This window comes from Myxocyprinus asiaticus, chromosome 43 (assembly GCF_019703515.2).
Source record: "Myxocyprinus asiaticus isolate MX2 ecotype Aquarium Trade chromosome 43, UBuf_Myxa_2, whole genome shotgun sequence".
Lineage (NCBI taxonomy): Eukaryota > Metazoa > Chordata > Actinopteri > Cypriniformes > Catostomidae > Myxocyprinus > Myxocyprinus asiaticus.
Window position 1 is genome coordinate 28,936,189 of NC_059386.1, and position 20,592 is coordinate 28,956,780.

The 20,592-nt window shown below is 38.4% G+C and overlaps 1 protein-coding gene across 1 annotated transcript in view; it reads right to left on the reverse strand.

Annotated features, from left to right (window-relative positions):
• The window catches only part of LOC127434028 (nuclear receptor-interacting protein 1-like), a 33,553-nt gene extending 25,949 nt beyond the window's left edge, over positions 1-7,604 (reverse strand). The window contains exon 1 of the mRNA XM_051686454.1: positions 7,370-7,604. The gene's annotated coding sequence lies outside the window, so the exon portion shown is untranslated. The remainder of the gene's footprint in view (positions 1-7,369) is intronic.
• Positions 7,605-20,592: the final 12,988 nt, after the last annotated feature.

Genomic DNA, 20,592 nt, shown 5'->3' on the forward strand with positions numbered 1-20,592 from the left:
TTCATCGACACCCATTCACTTCTCTGACAATTCTGCTCAACATCTGAGCTCCATGCAAATGCATCTGAAGGGCAACAACAAGCCACTGAATCAAACTGATCGTTGACCTTATTACACCTATTTAAGCTGTATTTAGGGCAAGCCATACCTTAATATAACCGTTGAGGGCAGCCCTGGACACAGAAACAGGTGGCTTAGAGAAGAGATCTGCTCTATTTGGGTCGTCTGGCATCTGTGACCGAATCAGACATGTAAACGCACTTGCACAAGTAGAGTAACAGCCCATGTAAACATCCTCCATAGTTCGCCAGCCAGAGATGAACCAGATTCTGCACAGCCAGTATCTCATACAGAGTCATACAGTCTCATAAGAGCACAAATGTACAACATTAGCTCATCCAAATACTCACCGAAAGTTTGGCTTCAACTCAAGGTTTAGTTGAGCAGAACTGATTTTGCTATAACTTGGGATAAATACCAACTCAGGCCACAGAGGCTTTATGATAAAGATAAACTTTATTGGTCTCGGTTTACTTGAGGGTAATGAACCTCAGATAATGCCTATTGTCAGGGTTGGGCAATACATAGACTCTTTTCAAAGCACAATTTTCCAGGACATTTTTATGTGCCCAACGGGTGTGACATTTAAGCAAAAACACGAGAGGTCATGATGTATATTGTGGTTATTGGATGGTTATTTTTTCTGAATTCCGTATTCGACAGATGAATTAAATTGAATTATTAAAATGGTGTCAAATCAAATAAAATAATTATTTTTTATTAATGTAATTTTTAAACATAACATATAATTTTTTTATTTATTTTTTTTAATCAAATTAAGTGCTTTTATACAAAATCCTCAAAGCAAAATCTGAAACAACATGACACGATATTTTTGTCAAATGAAGCGCTGCACAATAGAACATCACAAATGTGAGATATTGCTTTAATACTTGGGCTGAACAATTTGGACAAAAACTCTAATTGCGTTTATTTTTTTAAATATTGCAACTGCAATTTGAACTTCGATATGATTATTAACATTTAAATAAAATAAAAAATGTTTTGTATGTGTTCCCTTTTGACTAAAATTAAGTTATGGGCAAACATGCTCTACTGCTAATAGAAATACTGTTCAGAAATTGGTGTTCACATCTTAAAAAGAACCAGACTAAATAAATAAAAGAGTGAAACAGAGGAAAAAAAAAAAAAGATTCACATCACCTTCACATTGTATCTGTTCACTGTGCACCTGTTCTATGTTCAATACAAGTTAGTTAAGCACAATCAATAGCATTTGTGGCATAGTATTGATTACCACAAAAAATAAATGTAAAAAATATTAAAAAACTATAATATTTATTAAAAAAATTAAAATACTCAGTTTCAAAAGTATAGCCACAAGATGTAAACATAATATGTGTTAACAGAGATTCAATCCCACTAATGTTAACACAAATAATGTTTACATCTTGTGGCTATACTTTTGAAACTGAGTATTTTAATGTTTACGGACTGGGCCCCATTGACTTCCATTGTAAGTGCCTTACTGTAACCACGATTTTTGCTTTTTTTAAATAAACGAGGGACAAGTCTAAATGATTTTCTGTCAAAATCAACATAATGCTACAAATGATGTCGACTGAGCTTATCTTGTATTGAACACAGACCATTCCTAAGAGAGAGCTGTTTTAATTGCGTCTATCATTTTAAACTTCAGTAGCAACATCATTATTAACCATTATTCCAATAGTTTCCAATAACTCAGTTCAATCAGTCCGTTTCAAATAATCAATCCAATACTCAATTCAATGATTCATTCGCATCATCACTCATTACCGTCTGCCATTTTTTTTTTATACATTTTTTTATTTTATACATTTTTCTCCCCAATGTGGAATGCCCAATTCCCACTGCTTAGTAGGTCCTCGTGGTGGCGCGGTTACTCACCTCATTCTGGGTGGCAGAGAACAAATCTCAGCTGCCTCCGCTTCTGAGACAGTCAATCCACACATCTCGTCATGTGACTCGCTGTGCATGACACCGCGGAGACTCACAGCATGTGGAGACTCATGCTACTCTCCGCGATACACGCACAACTTACCACGCGCCCCATTGTGAGAACCACTAATCGCGACCATGAGGAGGTTACCCCTTGTGACTCTACCCTCCCTAGCAACCGGGCCAAGTTGGTTGCTTAGGAGACCTGACTGGAGTCACTCAGCACACCCTGGATTCAAACTCGCGACTCCAGGGGTGGTAGTCAGCTTCAAAACCCAGGCCCCCTACCATTTTTCATACATTAAAATGTTTTAGTAAAAATATATATATATTTTTTTTTTCCACCAGACCAAACTGAAACCAAGTCACATTCTACCTTCATTCTTCATTTCTATGGTGCACAAAATCAATCACGAATCAATATTCATTAAGCTCAATGCTGAAGCTGCTAATTCATAATATGAATGGATAAAATCTCACCCACACCTTCAGTGAAGTGTGACACATAAGCCCTCCTCATCTGCATGGTGTCACATGACTGAATTCTGTTTTAGAGAGTTACTTAAAAGCTTTCAGGTCGGGTCCGTCAGGTCAAGTTCACAGTGTTGCGTTAATGCCAGGAAATCTATGTGCTGCCTTCATAAGCCTGAACCAGGACACAAGGACGTCTGTCCAAGGACATCTCCCAAATTACTGAAGGAGAACTGGCAGGTCCCCACTTAACTAATCAACGACCCACGACTGATTGGGATGCAGCCAGTATGTACGCAGTAGGGATGTTCAAAACCACATATTTATAAAATCAACTAGTTGGTAGAATGTCAAAATTTGAACAACTTTCCTTTCTCCTTCACTCCAGTGTAACTTCCTGTGACAGGAGAGCATATTAACAGCAGTCCATAATAATATATCACAGCATGCCATGCTGCATGAGCCATTAGAGAGTGTTTTGAGAGCAGGGATATGCGGTTGCATATCTTTCAAAATGTCACCACTGGCTGCGCGTGAGGGACAGATAGATACACCCTACATCCAGCGGCTGGTGAGGTGTCCCTTGTTGCCTGGCAACAGCTCAGCACGTTTTAACCCCTTAAGTAAGTCTTAAGTGATTCAGCAGTCCAGAGACGGGTGTTCTGCTCCAAAAAGTGACAGGGCTTTATTATTCATTGTGGTTTCGGTTTGAAGCTGTGTGTCCAAAAACACATGGAAACATAAAACTGCTCCACTGAGCCTGACCCCTGAGCTCTGCATGAAATGAGTCTTAGCAGAAATGGTCCCATGACAGAGGTCCCATCAACAACAGCAGGAAGTACTTAGTTTTAAGTGTTGATAAATACAAAGGCCATGTATTAGGCCTAAAATCCATCTAGAGCGATCTGATCACAAGTGGTCAGGCGAGACAGATAGCCATTTACATGTGGTATTTACATGCGTCTCTTGTGACCACTCAAGATCGGATTCCAGGAGGGTTGAATGCAATGTGGTCACCGCCTGCTGGACTGCAAGTTCTGCATACATTCGACAACCTTTACAACTCCAGAATCACTAAAAGACTGGAATTTCACCTAGCAAAGCTTCTCTTTGTGCTCTACTAATGTAACTTGCTTCAAATAAGATACGATTTACTAATTGCACCCTGGAGTAGAAAAACCCTCTTGAACCCATTTGCCAGGATCCCTTAACCTCCAGGTCCATCTCACCTCAGGGCACAGTTGGATACAAAAGTACAGCTGGCAGTTATTGGTCAGCCTGGTAGTAATTATATTACATTTACTGGGTGTTATACAAGTAGTTGAGATCATGTTTCTCAGGATCAGCAGCTTTCTTACTGTTTTACCAGGCAAAACTATTTTAGAAGTGACCTATGAAACTTTTCATTCCCTATTTCTTTGCTAAAAAGCTAAATTAATGTTTAGTTCTAACCTAGTCCATACTGTATCTACAGACTTTTTTTTCCATTTATTTGGGGGAAAAATCGGTGGAACTCTGCGGAATGGATTAACAAAATCAGAAAATACAGAAACATGGGGAAAAAAATGTACGTAACGTGCAAGTATTACCGGATTGGTCGATTGGCGGGAGTGTTGAGGGTCACTGCGGCTGAATGTGTGGTGATGCTTGTTTTATCAGAGTTGCATCTTCCAGCAATCCTGCTTTGCAAATTCAGCAAACTATAAATCGCTTACAATAAATCAATCAGAAAAAAAATCTAACTATCTCTATAAATAAAAAGCCCTGTCTCTATACCAAGGCTGGGGGGAAATAGAATCTGTATGTGCCTTGTATCTCATACTGTCTTACCCCTACAACCCATTTCACAGTCTTCATTCCTTCTTTTGGTTAACAAAACCTCTCATATTTTCAGCACCGGTGCTCACTTATGTTTAGGCTGTTACATAAAACAAAGATTCACAGCACAAGGAACTAAACATGCACCCACTGTCCCTGAGCTGTCAACTGACCTGTTAATGAGTGTAAAGCGCCCATGGCTTCTATGGATTTACAACATGTTACACCATGCAAGCTTATATTACATGAGCTAAAACCATGTGCTTTAATCCACACTGAGTGTGTGCTCTGAAAACTCAACATTATGTTTTGGTATTCATCATAAATATTAAATATGACATGCTTTGTTATTCTAACCACTTTTCAACCAGAAGGCAATTAAACACAGTGTTGAGGTTAATATTTAGGGAACTATTTTAAGGTGATAACAAACCAGCACTGTTTTAACCACTTTCAGAGGTTCAAAACTTTTCATCCCCTCTGAGATATTATGTTCATTTTCATTTCTCTAGCAACGATAACATCATTCACAAACAAGCCAAGAAGTGTTGTCTGTCTGCATTTCTCTCAACACTTCTCTAAATACTCTTGTAACATTGTAAAGGGAATAGTTTTACACCTGGACTGTAGGAAACTTACTATAGATGTATTCGATGAAGTAGAGTATCTCCATTTGGACACAATCCTTGGATTTTTCCTCTTAATAATGACAAATTTTTCCATCAATTAAACCAATTCTGTGATAATAGTATATAATAATGTACACATTATTCATTAATAAAGGGATAGTTCATCCAAAAATGAAAATTCTCTTATCATTACTTATCCACATGCCATCCCAAATGTGCTTGACTTTCTTCTGCAGAAGATTTTTAGAAGAATATTTCCGCTCTGTAGATCCTTTCAATGCAAGGGAATGGTGACCAGACATTTGAAGCTCCAAAAATCACATAAAGGCAGCATAAAAGTAATACATACAACTCCAGTGGTTTAATATATGTATTCTAATGCGATGCAATCACTTTGGGTAAGAAACAGATCAATATTTCAAACTTTTTTACTATAAATCTCCATTTTCACTTTCAGAATGTGAAAAAGGGACTTAGTAAAAAAGGACTTAAATATTGATCTATTTCTAACCCACACCTATTATATCATTTCTGAAGACACTGATTTAACCGCTGGAGTCACATGGATTACTTTTATGCTGCCTTTATGTGATTTTTGGAGCTTGAAAGGTCTGGTCACCATTCACTTGTATTGTATGGACCTACAGAGCTGAAATATTCTTCTAAAAATCTTCTACAGGAGAAAGTCATACACATCTGGATGGCATGAGGGTGAGTAAATGATGAGAGATTTTTCATTTTTGGGTGAACTCTCTCTTTAAGTGTCAAAACCTCATTTAAATTTGGAAATAAGGCTTCAGGATCTTGATCAATTGAAAACAATGAAACACTGATGTTAATACGAGATGTATACGATTCTGCACAATTTCTAAGTCACTATTCAAACTAAAGCAAATTTGTGACATTAACAATGTTTCTTCCATTGAAGTACACACAATTATTTTTGGAACATTATTAAATCCAACCTAATCTGGGATAAAATGGATCATCATGTCCATGTAAACTTGAGCACATGTAAATGAAGCAAAAGGGGACATACCAAATACTAAGAAAATTGTTAGGCTAATCACTTAAATTGTAATGTTTTTTATTATTATTATTAAACTAGAAAAATGCAAAATAGAAGCATTTTCACTGTATGTCAGCCAAACAAACTCTTCATTCAACAGCGATGAAATTCATATACTCATTTAACCTACATTCTACCCCCAATCCACTGACAAATCAAATCCTGAGCAAATGGCGGATCTTAAACTCCTATGAAGTCTAAAACATGCAAACCAAGTCTTGATCTCTTTAAATCACATGCATGCCACGTCTCTTTGCAGTACTATGACCAATATAGAACGTTTCTGTAATTGTTTGGTCTTTTCTTGATGGACGAAGGTTTCTGAGAGCACCTGAACCAACAATCACCCCAAACTATGGCCTCTGCTGACCTTTAAACTTTAACCCTTGATCTCCTTAGCTCCATTTATATTGACTGAAGCCACAGGAAACCGTATGAAAACTATAAACAATGCAAAGTCCAAAATCAGTGGCATCACCTCTTTCTAAATGAATAAATGAACCACAGTTACAAGCTCACTTAGCAGGGGAGGTCTTGTCCTAAAGAGATTAACCAGAGTATTGATGTTTATGTTGTACAGCTCTCTTTAGTAAGACATTTTGGAGAATTAATACCCTGATGACAGAGAAATTAATGAAAGCTTTTGACTGTACGTAAGCAAAAGATGATCGCAAGAGCTGTGCTAAGACTATTCAATATTAAGTGGGGTGAAAATACAACAGAGTGAGCTTACCCCATATCCTTACTATATAAATATCAGATTCTTGTGTCTAATGTATCATACCGTATAGCGAAAAGTAATGATCACTACAATAAACCATATACCATAATAAACATAAGACTGTTATTACATTACAATCTTACATAGTAAAATACCTAATTTCAATGTGGCTTGGAAAAATGCAAAAGAGGAACAGAAATAACATTTTAGTAATCCAATATGTCTATGGATAGCAATCCCGAAGTGAGATATAAAGCTGCAACATCACAGATAAACAAAATGGAAACTAAATGACAGTAGCGACCACTGCGATACGGGGCTGTTCACACAGGACGCGTTCTTGCATTCCGTTTGCGCTATTTTTTTAAATTGCAGGTCTATGTACAGATGCGTCAGACGGACGCTGTCGCGTTTAAAGACGCCGTGTTAGTTAAAAACAGTTCAACTTTTAAAAACGCGTCCCCATCGCCTTTGGACTCTCTCTGGCCGTTTTTAACGCAAACCGTGTCCTGTTTGAAAGGCTCCTTTACAGTCAGTGAGCGTCGGTTTTTATTTCAGCACACCCACTTTGAGAATATACATGGTAAACATAACGCTATCATAGTCTAATGTAATGGGGTCTTTCCAGCAGCTCAGATGGCATCGGCTCTGCACACGTACCTGATTCCGCTCTCCGAGCCCTGAAAGACCGCTTGGCTTTTGGAAACGCGAGTGTTTCCTGCGCGTGGACGTGTGCTCTGAGCCACTCCGAATGGAAGTAGTAGAGTCCAAAAACTCATCGGGCAGTCCGGGCTCCGGCACCGACAATCTGGTCTGAGTGTGAACTGTGTGTTCTCGGAATCCGCGAGAACTCCGCAGTTTTCACACTCCTCCTCTCTTGCTGTCTCGCCCTCCCTGACTGACCGAGCGAGTGAGCGCAGCTTAAAGCTACAGGAGGCGCTTTTAATGTGCGCGTGTGCGTTCGCAGAGGGAGACGTGCGTCAACTCACCCCACACTCTATGATCTCGAGCAATTTGAGGAGTGGAGAGACTTAATGGCTTCTAGACACACTGTCTTTAATAAGCAGTAACTCATAACTCGTAAATTAAACATTTATTTACATGAACTGTTATATAATGCATGACTCTTAATTATAATATTTTTTTGTTTTGCAATGAATTATGGGGACATTTTATTAATTCATGATTGATGTAGGCACTGAATTGCATATCATCTTGATGTATTTACATTACATGTATGCATTTGGCAGACACTTTTATCCAAAGTGACTTACAGTGTACTTATTACAGGGACAATACCCCTGGAGCAACCTGGAGTTAAGTGCCTTGCCCAAGGACACAATGGTGGTGGCTATGGGGATCGAACCAGCAACCTTCTGATTACAGTTATGTGCTTTAGCCCACTACGCCACCACCACTAATTACTATGTGTTAATATAATATATTTTTCTGTATTGTATAGTACTTTTAGTAGCTCTAAACTGTCTTGCACTTGAAAAATGTAAAGCAACTCTGTAAGATAACAGAGCTGAATTTGTTCCCCTTTAGCTAGCATATAATATATACAGGAGGCTTAAAATCAAGCTCTCTGTGAGGCTTTGTATCAGATGTCTTAATCAGTTTTAAGGATTTGAACTCCACATGCCATTTATAAGTGATGAGAGGGAGATTGTTTTAATTCCTAGACAGATTAACAATATTTCAAGTAGACGGTTTCAGCCTTTGGCCTTAAGCAAATGTCATCAGACTTTATTTGCTTCTCCCATGACTTCACTAATGCCTTATTGCTTTCGTCACCTCATCTCCGCGCAAGGACGTGCAGGACTGTCAGCTTGGTATCTGTTGGCTGTCATAAGGTAATGAAACCTTTAAATGCACTGGGCAAACTTCACTTACATCACTTACTCTTTCAGTAGGTCACTCCCACTCCCATAAGTGGGAGAATATTTCATGCAAATGCAATAGTTTCTAAATGCTATTAGTATGAAATTGATCTAGATGAAGCATCATAATGTTCTTTATGAGTCTGGTTTGGCTGCAGGTGCAGTGTGTAACTGTGTGATCCATTCACAGTGCCTTACATCCAGGATCTCGGAGACACATCTGATCAGCAGTTTTAGTGCTTTCTTAACAAGTCAACATTTGAACTTAGGAGACCTTTCATCTTTGAACTTTGACCTTAAATGCCACATGAATTTAGATACAATATCCTCCCTTCATTCCTACCCCTGCTCGAGCTGCCTGACCTGTGCCCTAAAGCTTTTCACAGAACCATGGTTCATGGAACTTCAACCTTTGACCGCAGAAAACAGTTGTTTGGGTGTATAAGCATTGACTTCTTAGCCTGAGACAGAGCACTGGTATTAAAATGAATGGGGGAAATTGGAACCCCCAATATGGCGGGTGTAGAAAAGGATGTCCTGCCTTACAGGTAAAAGAGATAATTACTTTTTAGATACAGAAATCGCCTGTCAGTCAACTCGAGAATATGTATGCGCATTAGCTGTACTGGCCTGAAAATGTTTGTTTTTTCTAGCATGATCTGAGCTAAAGAAGCAAAATTTATGATACCACTGATGACAGATTTTACTGCTGATTTTAAATGTTCTTACGGTCTTTTGCCATTCAAGTAGATAGGAGCTGTACTTTTATGCAGCTTACATCCATTGAAAATAGCTGCCCAGGAGCGTTCCCAAGATAGCTGCGGAGTTGACTGACTTTCCTTGAAAGACACTGGTATAGGTAGTTTTTTTTTTTTTTTTAGTTTTTTTTTAGTCATTCTATACAATGACCACCAAGCTCAAACTATTTTAAAGAATTAAAACATGGTGCGAGAAAGACAACTTAACATGAACAGCAACAACTGCAACTCAGTTTGTTGATAACCATCTTCAAAGCATCACAGGTATTTAACAGATATTTGAGATTTAGTAAACGTGTACTGGCATGTTCTAAGGTTGCATCTAGTAAATTATATTTCTTTTGCTTTTCCAAACAAAAATGTTTACATTTGTTATTTGTTAGTAATGCAAAACTTGTTAGAACCTGTTACCTTAAGAAAGAAAATATAGATCTCTTTAATATTTCAATAGTAACTTTCGCTTAAGACACCCTACAATCTTGTGGACTTCACAGGAACCTGCAAATGTAGGCCACGAGAACGCAAGTCCACATCAAGAGTGCCATTTGGGACAGGGGCTAACTTTCACATTCTTCTTCTTTTATTTTTGGCGATTCACATTCTTTGTGCATATCACCACCTATTAGGTAGGAAGGATAATTTAAAGTTAAAAAGGAATTAAATCTGTTTCTCACCACACCTATCATATCACTTCTAAAGACATGAATTTAACCACTAGAGACATATGGATTACATTTATGTTGCCTTTATTTGTTTTTTTGGAGCTTCAAATTTTTGGTCACCATTCACTTGCATTGTGTGTACCTACAGAGTAGAAATATTCTTCAAAAAAGTCATAGAAATCTGGGATGGCATTAGGGTTAGTAAATGTTGAGATAATTATCATTTTTGGGTGAACTATCCCTTTAAGTCTCCTGCAATATTTGAGCAACCTCTGAGCAATAAAAATATCCTTCGGGAATATAGCTACAGACTAAGCTATTTTTGGTGTTTAACATTATCAGATCATCATCAGAAGTTAGTCATCCTATGATTAGCAGAATATTTCTGGATAATAAATTCACCTGATATCCACCTACTAAACCCTCCACAAACAGGACTTCATTTAATGGTGTCTCAAACAGATTATAATCCCAAACCTTGGATGACATTCACAGATTTTCTCTCATTCATGAATTTACTAATCTAACTCTATTGTACAAAATGCTAGTTTAAATGTAGTTTCATTTTCTTTTGTCATTGTAGTGCTGGGAATATGACACAAAGCTTTGGCAGTTTTTTTTTTTTCTGGGTCTACAGGTCCAGCAGGGTGCTCGCAGCATTTGAACTCAGACGCCTGACTGTCTCAAGGGGAACAGACCTCTGTGTCAGAGGACATTAACCTTCGACCTCTTGCCCAATCCAGGCATTAACCTCTGTGTATCAGCCAGCCAGAGGAGAAGAGAGATGAGCGAGAACAAAAGAGAGGGAGAGGAGAAAAGTCTCTGCTGCAATATTTTGTGTTTTGGATGCTGGTCCCCAGCATAAGATCCTGGAGTGTTGGTGTCCCCACTATCTTAAAGGGTAGTTCACCCAAAAATTTATATTCTGTCATTATTTACTCACCCTCATGTTGTTCCAAACCCATATCACTTTCTTTATTCCATGGAACACAAAAGGAGATGTTAGGCAGAATGTTAGCCTCAGTCACAATTCACTTACAATGCATCTTCTTTCCTTACAACAAAAGTGACTGCTAATTTTAACTGATGAACGTCACTTTATCTCTTGAAACTCATATTACCTATAAGTTTAGAAGTGTAAGAGTCTAAAGAGCGAATGTATTTCTGGTCTAAAGACATTTGTTACAGCAGTTCTAATATTTGAAGGGACATTTACTCTCTATCTCCTTAGATTTGTTGAACCCAGTTTGTGCCAAACAGACGAGGTCAAGAAAGGGCAGCAAGTGTCAAGTTTCTCCCTCGGGAGCTTTTCACAAAACATCCATTCAAATCATATGCTGAACGCAAAACTCTGGAATTAAACTATTGCATGCAAATTTAATGTTGATCTGCTCTGATCTGAACAACAGCTGAGAGGCTGCTGGAATTCCTACATTTCTTTTTGATGTTGTTGAGCGAGAATGATTGATGTTAGATCTTTTTTGCCACTCTTAGGCTGCTTTCACACTTGGTTTGATTGTTTGGACCGATCCCGAGTTCGTTTCCACCCCCTGCCCCCGCTGGTCTCTGTTCATATCATATTATCTGGGTCCGAACCACAGTCCAATTGCATCATCAATGTGAGTACAAGCATAACTAGGTAACAACTCAAGAAAACATCATCTTCACTGTGTTAATGTAAGCTGTACTAAGGCAATTAATTTGGAGACAAGCAGGTATGAGAAATGCATTATACCAAAATAATTGTGATCGGAAGCCTGTGATGACGCGAAATAAACATCATCGATATCGGTTCACTTCCATGATTTGGTTGGACTTGGGTGCGGTTCTCGGCTGCGCATCCGAATTCGGAAAACAGCGTTCATATCATTGAAACGAACCGAACTTTGACGTCATTCGAACTTGGCTGCGCACCAAAAGTGCTAGTGTGAAAGTATCCTTATTCATAGAGATAGTAAAGAGAGGATCTGAAATGATGGAAAGAAGAGGGGGAATGGGATTGGGGAAAGCAGTAAGCCATATTCGAACTTGCAACACCCGCATGAGCACCACAGCTCAGAAAATGTAAAGCTTCCAAGGCTTCACAGCATTGTTGAGGATCTTCAAAGGCAAGCTTTCATTAAAAAAGTTTGTGTTTCTTTATCATAATTAGGGGTGCTTGCTAATGCATTCAACAAGTAAACAATGAACAAAAAACCCCCAAATGATTCAGGCTTTTCAAAAAACATTGTTAACCATCAGTAAATGACACAGGTGATTCCCACAGCTGCCAAAATCATGACCTAGATAAAGATGTATTCATAAATGATCAGGGTAGCATGAAAGCATAAGATTTAATATTCTGTTTTTGCAGGGCTCCAAATATACTTCTAAAAATAGCCTTCACAGGATTATCTCTTGAACAGGAAGCTTTTAGAGCATTCAGTAATTGATCATTCCAGGTTTTATTGTGAGTGTCACATTCTCTGGGATTCAAAGTTAGCCTCTTTCAGCTTCATGATATGTGTCAGAAGGAGGGTGGGAGGTGATTTCATCCCATTTTATCACTTTTTAAAGTATTTTTTTTCCCCCTAAAGCTCAGACATGGAAAGACACAAAAAGGTTTTTTCCCGAGGTAAGAGACGAGTTTCAGAACAGATCTTATGAATGTCTAAAACTGCTCAGATTTGCCAAGATACCAAAGTCTGCAATCAAAAGAGAGATACTGATATGAACTAAACCATCTATCAGATTCTTACCAGATTAAATAATCTGAGCCATGTTATCCACATTAATTTTATAGCTCAATACTATTACTCAATGTTAAAAATGGTCTTGTTTGTGTCTATTTTTACTTCTCCTAGGGAATTTATTAGAAACATCTAAGATGAAGTTGATGCTTCAGTGAAACTGAGAACACCATTATGTCTCCAAAGCCTTTTTTTTTTCTTGAGGTGCGAGACAACAACGTCTCTGAACAATGTCTCTGGTGCATTCATGTCACAAAAATTGTTTCCGAAACAGCGTTAATCAAAACTGATGAGTGATTTGAGCTTGTCGTTTCATGAATAAATAAGTTTAAAAGCTCCTCGGTGACTGACGGCTAAGAGAGTATTTACTCTATATCTCTCTCTTTACATCTTTGGTATTTAACCTACATTCTCAGGCCTCTCGAACACTTTGGCTGTCTGTAACAAAGTTCAATGGAAAGGAGGAGGCGAGAACCGGCTTGACAATATAAATAATCTTTTAATAAACAAAAAGACACAAACATAAACACATGCAAGGCAGCTGCCCTTAGCTCTCTCTCTCACTCGAACTGCCGCCTCCGGTCACCTTTATCCCTCTTGAGGGCTTGATTAGCCTGATTAGGGGCCGGGTGTGCAGCATCACGACCCGGCCCCGCCCTCCTCCCCGCCACACTGTCACTTCTGTGTCTTTACTCAATTTTGAAATCTAGGTTGCCACTGGTGTATGTGTGTGTGTGTGTGTACATTTCAATAAGTATGCCGAAATCTAACAGAAGGACAAGTCCCGGCCTATCACAGGGAGTTGGTTTGTGGTCTATCCTTTCCTTGTGCTTTCCAAGCGTGTCTTCTTGACCTACTTTGTGGTCTTTGGTTAATCCCTGTACGAGAGAGAGAGAGTGGTCTGGGAGGGGCTGCTTTGCTTTTCGTGTGCCTCATTTGACTATCAGATGAAAAGGACAGAGCCCCTTGAAAAAACATTTCCAAGCAGACAGGGATTTGAATGTTCCATCACAGCAATCTTTATCATTGTTATTCTTGCTCCCTATGATCTTTGCCTATTGTGATATAAGCGCCAGTGTCATGTAAAATTCTATCCTCCTGCAGAATCCTATCCCCCCTTGGACCCCATAACAATTCTATTGGCTGAACAAACTTTTAATGGGAACTCGGAACCTGATTAGAATTTGTACAATATGGAAATCGCTTTAAAATGTATTAAATAAACAAAATAACTTTTTTGGAGTCTAAATGTTCTAAAATATCTCATCCTATGTTTTCCTATATTACATGTCATCCTTTTTTATGTTTCTTCCTTTATGATCTCATGAAAATTATGTGACTGTGGCGACATTTTTGCTCACATATATTACATGGTTCCTAACACACATCGCAGCAGTTTTGAGATGAAATGTCCACTGTATGGTGCTAAAGAGAGTCAAATTTGAATGCTCTATCGAGTTTTAAATCAACAAAAACCAATCTCTCATAACCTAACTGGTACAATATTGACTACCGCAAAATTTTATTTTGACTTGCCCCTAATTTTCTTAAAAAATAAAAATAAATATTCCCCCACCAAAAAATCTGGTTTCTAGTGAGGCACCAATCTGTAAATGTTAAAATACTATTTCAAACGTATAGCCACAAGACATAAACAATATGTTACCATGATTTTAGTATGATAAAAATCACTTACTAACCGTTTCTGTGTAAAGTTATAGCCAATTTTTACTAATTCATTGCCATGCTATGATGTCAACAAACCCTAAAATGACTGTAAAAATTTAAATTTAAACAACTTTACAGCTCAAATAATACATGAAGAATTAATGTAGTGCTTTTATAATATTATAAACCCTGCCTTTAAAGGACCTCACTGTTACTTTGATTTTTGCTTTTTTTAAAGAACAGGTTGGACAAGTCGTTGAAATAATTTTTTGTAGTAAACAACATAATGCCTCAAATGCTGTCGACTGAGCTTAACTTGTACTGAACCTGGAATATATCTTTAATATCACCAGGAAACTGCAGAGATACAGTACGTACAACGAGCCATATAAAAATAATTTTGTACAAATGTAGGTATAGCAACATGTTTCTATGAGTCCTGGTTAGTTTCGTCAGCTAAAAGATCAACACCAAGGTCTGTCTCTGTATCCCCTACAGCTTAGTTTTTGTGTGCAAGAAAGGTGTCTTTCCTGAAAAATAAATCTAAAACCAAAGTGATTGCATCTCAAATGCATTAAATTCAGTCAAACAGTGATTATCTTTTTCAAACACAGCTGCAGGCATAAACTGTCTGTGACTATTTAGCATTTCATTTTGGTTTACAATGTGGTCAGTTATCACCTGCCACCAATAGTGTACTTACATTTTAAATGGCAAATGTGTATACAGAAATTGAGTGTTTTCTATATATTTTTTTCTCCCCCAAAAAAACAAACTGAGAATGTCCCGTTTTTTCATCTGCTGAATGTGGCAAACCTAAATGTTGCAATTACGTGATACTTTCTGAACAAGCACTGAGACACTGTTCTCAACAGGTGACAAACAAACTCTGACATCTTCCCTGTCATGTTGCGCCTGGCCTTGTTTCTAAATTAACACGCCATTCTCTTTAGATCCCATTGATATCGTTTGTAGGGCAGCCTTTTGTACGGAAAGCACGAATTTCCATGTGGACTTTGTCGTGCGTCAGAATCTTTCCAAATCGTGATAAACAGGTGATAAAAAACACTATATCGGCTTACCAGAACAAACAGGGTTTTCCCAATGACACTGTTAAGAAAGCATCCTAGGTGAGATTTTATTACGGCGTGTTAAAAGGATTTAGTTATTCTGTCTCTTTTGTTGAAGACCTCTCGATGTCTTCATCCGTGTCAGATTGCTGATGCTGAGGTTGATAACGGATCTTGTTTGTGTTTAGAGCAAAGTGTTACAGACCTCTGATTCAGTATGAATGAAACAGAGGGAAGTTTAACTCTATAGGGAGATAAATCTTCTTTTAAAGTGATAGTTCACCCATAAAATACAATTTCTTGTCATTATTTACTTACCCTGATGTTGTTCCAAACCTGTATGCTGTTATTTTTTCCATACAACAACAGTTCATAAAGACTTGCCTATTAACAGTCTCTCCAGCTTCGAAAGCACTTTTCACAGACTGAAAAGTCAATATTCACCGAAAATCTTCCCTCCATTGTAGCTTGCGAATCAAAATATGGCACTTTTTGACGCATCATGCCAGATTGGACATCAGTGAAATCATCAAACATCATTGGCTCTTGGGGTAACTACTTCTTTAACACTCCTTTAACAAAGAGAGAGAAAGATGAAATATCGACAAATGTCTAACATGAAAAGTACATTCAAAGGTCATGTCCTATTGAAGTTCTAGTAGGTCAAAATCAGCCTTTGACTTTTAAACAGCCCAATCTGCATTGTTAGAATGAGGCCCACCTGTTGGGGAAACTCAGCTGTCAGTGAGACCCCCCCAACACACACACACTTCTCACCCAGTGAACTGATCAGAGGACAAAGAGAGACAACTCTGCAAGGTTACACCGACTCTCTCTCCCTCTCTCTAGACTGGCATGCTCAGGGGGAGGAATAGAGTGGGGGTGGAGGAAAGCGGCCATGTACCCCCTGGGCACGTTTCCTCTGTTCCCACGGGGGCATTGACATTCAATTGCCCCTGTTTGCTCATTATCAGAGCAGCATGGAGGCTGTTTTAATAGGCTGTACACAGCACTGATAAAACCCCTCTTTTCAAGGGGGGAAAGGAGTTCAGTCTGCAGTCCACAACACCCATCTCTGTCTGTTTATCTGTATCTCCCTCTCATCGTGTCTTTACTGCGCACAAGCAGTGCAACACAACAAAGATCGCTCCCATTATAAAGGAGCGTTCACTGTCAGAACGTTTACATGCACTTTAAAGTTAAATTCATCTTTTTAAAATGTCATGTAAATGCTTTAGTCCGGCTGAAATTATACCACTACGATTTTTGCGAAGTTGGACTAACAGACTTAGATAATGCTCTAATTGCCTGGCTAACTGCCCTACTGCTAATGCTCTGACAGAGGGGATGTGTGACATACTTTACCAGCACTTTCTCAGCTGCCATCTCTCCTTCAAATATTCAATTATGCATTGTACTGTATCATATATATTTGAACAGCCAGTTTACTCATTTACTCACCCTCATGCCATCCCAGATGTGTATGACATTCTTTCTTCTTCTGAACACAAATTAAGATTTTAGAAGAATATTTCAGTTCTGTAGGTCCTCACAATGCAAGTGAATGGGTGCCCAAATTCTGAAGGTCCAAAAAGCACATAAAGCCAGAGTAAAAGTAATCCATACGACTCCAGTGGTTAAATCCATGTCTTCAGAAAGGATATGATAAGTGTGGGTGAGAAACAGATCAATATTTAAGTCCTTTTTTACGATCAATTCCTACTTTCACATTCTTCTTCTTTTGTTTTGGAAATTTGCCTGCTTTGTGCATATTGCCACCTACTGGGCAAGAAGGAGAATTTATATTAATAAAAGACTTAAATATTGATCTGTTTCTCATCCACACCTATTCACCTTTTACGCTGCTGTTATGTGTTTTTTGAAACTTCAAAATGTTGGTACCCATTCACTAACATTGTGAGGACCAACAGTGCTGAGATATACTTCTAAAAATCTTAATTTGTGTTCAGCAGAAGAAAGAAAGTCATACACATCTGGGATGGCATGAGGGTGAGTAAATGATGAGAAAATTGTGTTTTTTGTATGAACTATCCCTTTAAATATAAAGCTCGAGTTTGTGCATTCTTGCATTCCATAACACAACATAAGTATGCATTGCATTCTCAACGCTGCCACAAGGGGCACTATATAGACCATTAATGTGAATTATCTGCTTCTATGGTGAGTTTTCTCTTTCAAGTCAACAACTGTAATGTTGGAGTGACAGTTTGAAGAGAATATTGCTGAGCAGGTAAGTTAAAATCAATATATTTACAGCAACTTACCTCAGTAATAACACAAACTTTTGAAGGTAACTTCAAATGCAGTGGCCAAACGTTCACATCTGCGTATGCGTACTTGTCTAAAGTACGATTCTAGCCTTAAAGTGCATGTAAATGTACTAAGTGTGAATGCCCCCTAATGGATGTGTTCTAAATTTGTTGCTTAGCATTGTGTCAAATTACTCCCTTGCAGCGTGCATACTGTATAGTGCTACTCATGCACTTGTAAAGCACTGCAGTCCCCGCTGTATTTCCAGTCCCTCTGGGACACTCACAGGGCTTATCCACTCCGGGGAAATCACTCAGTATACGACACTGCAGATCAATGACTGCTGACTACACTGCTACACAAGTACCACTTCCATGACACTGTAAAATCACTGATGGCATATTGTCTTTATGTATGTCTGAGTTGATTGGTTGACATCATCATATGTATATACTGTATATTAAGCACTCTAGATTACTTCAATCAAAAATATGAATGTTCTAGGTAATTTTTATAGATTAAACAAATGGTATGAGATAGAATTCATTGACAGGACAGATACAAATAGAGTTTAAATGAGATATATCAACCTTGTGCCCCACTGTTATCTGCGTCCTGGAAACAAATTTAGCCTCTGCTGCAGAATCCATGCACAAAGCTTTACATAAAATGTCAGTACAGCAAGGTTACGCTTGCAAAATGCCTGCAACATCTGGCCAAATACAAATATTCTGCTATTAAAAAGGGAATTTTGTAACTCCCCTATGATTTATGCTTCTTCAGAGCTAACATATCAAATGTTGATGTAAGGATGACCTACTCCCAACCTCTACGTGGCCGTCTGTGATTAAACAGCTCCCAACTGCTGAAAGCAAATTATGGAGAGCAGAGAGATAAAATATTCTGTCTGACCTTGAGATGGCCCTGCAACACCATCTCCTCTGAATAATCTACGTGTCACTAACTTTGTCCTTCACACAATGAAAATTTCACCAGCACCTCACTCAGTCCTCTCTAACCGTCTCGCTCTGCCTCTCGGTCTGTGTTTATCTCAGTGTATCTCATCTGCCTTAAAAGGAATAGTTCACACAAGAATGAAAATTCTGTCATTATTTACTTACCCTCATGTTGCTCTGAACCTGTGTGCCTTTCTTTCCTCTGTGGGACAAGAAAGAAGACATTTTGAAGAATGTTCAATCTGCTCTTTTCAATGCAGTGACAGCAGAAAGCGACAACAGGGACTGTCAAGTTTCAAAAACGACAAAAAAGCAACATGAAAGTAATCCATATGACTTGCATTCCATATTCCAAGTCTTCTGAAGCCATATGATAGCTTTGTGTGAGGAAAAGACCAAAATTACCATAATCTCCTCAACGATGTTGCTCTCAAGTCTTATTTGCACATGCACACATTACAACAGCGGATAAATGTTAACAAAATGAACAGTTAATAACGACTTAAATTTCAGTCTGATACTTACACAAGGCATTCGTATGCATTTAGAAGACTTGGAATATAGCGTCTGGATGCTTTACAAGTTGTTTGGACTCCTTTTATGGTGGTTTTTGTCCTTCTTTGGGCTTGATCATTGTATATTTTCATTATATGTGAAAAATAAAGTATGAACAGTCTGTAGAATTTATTTTGTGTTCTATGAAAGAAAGAGAATCATATGATTTGGAACAGAATTTTCATTTTTAGGTGGGTGAACTATTCCTTTATACACAGACACAAACATCTGCAAACATTTTCCATGGACTTACAGTAAAGTAACTCTCCAGTTTCCTCAGTGTTCAGGTTTCATGACACGTCGGAACTTCAGCTGTTTCCTGTTCTTCTAAAAACAACTGCCACTGGGTCAACTCATACACAGTGTCATTACTGTTCTTGGACCTGGCGTCTAGAGCTCCACTGCGATAGGAGTGAAATATCCTGCAGGGTGCTGGCAAGTGCATGCAGCTTTTGATGCATATAACAACTGCAAACCCTCTGCATCTGCTGGAAAATACTGATGTCTCAGCAGCATTGAGATATCAGTTATGCAGCGTATGATTAGAGATTTGCATAAGGCCAGCGAAAACGCTTGATGCAGATGGGAACTACATGAAGACATTTGAGTCCATCTTATAAACACCTGTGAGCAATAGTGTCATGAATTAGTCATTATGTTGAGACCATACACTAGCCAGGTCATATAGATGTATTAGCCTTTATTTGCCTTGTGCAAGGGTAAATAAACACATGTAGACTTTAGTGAGTCTCATAGCCATATGGAAGCCAGCATCTGTCCTCTACTCTACAGTCAAACCCCACCTGTTGCGGTCTGTCGGGGTGATTCAATCATAGTGCTGTAGGACTAGTGATATTACAGTATACAAGGATTGGAAATAATCAGTTAGTAGTAAAACCAATTAGTGGCAGTTAACACCAGCAACTGTTTTCAAGTGTGGATTCCTGGCATGATTTAATATCATTGGCTGCTACTGTTGATGTTTCTATTCATAACTGTGACCTTTAAGCGCAATGTTTGACACTCCTACCTCACGCAGATAGGAATTGCATGTGATCTGGAGAGGCTCACGGCTTAAAACTGATTTAATAATTATTAATCGTTGGCACATACATTTGTCCCAAGAATCATCTCTGCCAATATTTTGATGTTTGTACACACATACTGTATCAATCACAAACGCCATGCATCACCAAATGCCACAAAGTGTTTACCATCACATCAAAGTCATTGAATAATTCATGATGTTGATGGTTTGTTTCTGTTTGTCATCTGAGAGGGCAAAGAAATGGAACATATGTCCTGTATCATGGAGTGACAAATGTGAGCGA